This window comes from Aplysia californica, unplaced genomic scaffold (assembly GCF_000002075.1).
Source record: "Aplysia californica isolate F4 #8 unplaced genomic scaffold, AplCal3.0 scaffold00059, whole genome shotgun sequence".
Classification (NCBI taxonomy): Eukaryota; Metazoa; Mollusca; class Gastropoda; order Aplysiida; family Aplysiidae; genus Aplysia; species Aplysia californica.
In genome coordinates this window covers 1,111,510-1,113,261 of record NW_004797329.1, presented here as the reverse complement: position 1 = coordinate 1,113,261, position 1,752 = coordinate 1,111,510, and the positions used below count along the sequence as shown (strand labels likewise).

The 1,752-nt window shown below is 37.6% G+C and overlaps 1 protein-coding gene across 2 annotated transcripts in view; it reads left to right on the top strand.

The window, feature by feature from the left end:
• Positions 1–1,752, top strand: part of LOC101859082 (putative uncharacterized protein DDB_G0289963) — a 36,389-nt gene that overhangs the window by 18,073 nt on the left and 16,564 nt on the right. The window lies entirely within an intron of this gene.

Below are 1,752 nucleotides of genomic sequence, written 5' to 3'. Positions count from 1 at the left end.
AATAATAATAATAATAATAATGATAATGATAATAATGTAACATTAAACAGCGCTTTTCCAAAAAAGTAGCTCAATGCCCTTTACCTTGAATACTCTTTTTCAAAACCTTGCGTACTACTTCCTTTCTTCTCATGCAATATATATTTGTACACACACACACACACACACACACACACACACACACACACACACACACTCACACACACACAAACACACACAGACTATTTTCATTTAGACGTAGGCACAGAACAACTATAATAAAAAATAACGCTAAAAGCTTATGAAGGATAGGCCTGTAGGAACAGAAAATGCTTAACATGTATCAGGGCACCTGCTTACAAAAAAAATTTAATTAATTAATTAATTACTCACTCCCCAAGATGTTATACTATTACGTGTAAGCATACAGTAGAATCCGCTTAAACAGAAATATGTGTCACAACGCAGTGGAATCAGGCTCTCGTCAATTTTTGGGCATGTAGAGGTATTGGTATCATCTTACAGCTTGTTCACTTGTCTTTATGTGGATGAAAAAATATCCATTTATCTTGAATACAAATAGAGATATTTGCGAATGAAGGAGGTGGGGGTCACCTGTTTTCAGAGGCCTCACATTTTTACTATAATTCATTTTATTTGTTCAAATACAATAGTGCTGTAGCGATCAGCTGTGAAGCCACTTCTATGAGACTCTCTCACTCTCATCTACCATTACTAGTGCACGTAATCGTGCATGCCATCTGTGGGGTAAAAGCAAAGATAGTACATAGATCTAACGTTATATACTATCTTTGGTAAAAGCCGCAAAAGACGTGAGTTCGATTCCAGTGTTGAGGGCGGGCTTGTTTTTTGTTTTTTTTGGGGGGGTTTTGGGTTTTTTTTTGTTTGTTTCTTTATTAACTCAATTTGCCTCCTTGGACACTGTCTGCCCGACCATTCTGATCTATCCCAGGTTGGCCATGACAAGCAATGTTGAAACAGCTAGCTTCCTAAATGTTCTAAACTGAAAGCTACAGTTGCCATTAATCATCCAGGTTATGATTCTGGTAACGGCGCTTCTGAACATCTAACGAAAGTCATAGTTATGTATTCCTAGTATAAGTTTATTAATTATTTCACATCTGGAAAATCACGAAGGGACGGGTGGTTGAAGGGCGACTCGAACTAACAACAAACTATAACAGAAAACTCAACACTTATCACTTCTCGTGTAGATCTAGGCTACTTGCTCACGATTCTCTTGCAGAATACCGCATGCTATGTTTCTGTCTTGTCACTTCTTTGAAAAAAAATCTCTACCATGCTACATTTCCTTTTCACGTGAAGGGTAGGGGAACAGAAGTAGACATGAAAGCAAGAATAGATTTGGCGAGGACAGAAATATTTACTCAACTTTAAAAGATTTGGAATAGAAAATCTAACGAATTTGAGATTGTTAAATTCAAATGTAAAATCAGTGCCACTGTTATGGATCTCAGGCATGGAAGGCCACATCTATCTATCTATCTATCTATCTATCTATCTATCTATCTATCTATCTATCTATCTATCTATCTATCTATCTATCAGTCTGTCAGTCTGTCTATCTAACTATCTATCTATCTATCTATCTATCTGTCTGTTTGTCAGTCTGTCTATCGGACGTTCTGTCGGTCGGTGGGTCTGTCTGTCTGTCTGTCTGTCTGTCTGTCTGTCTGTCTGTCTGTCTGTCTGTCTGTCTGTCTGTCTGTCTGTGTGTGTGTGTGTGTGTGT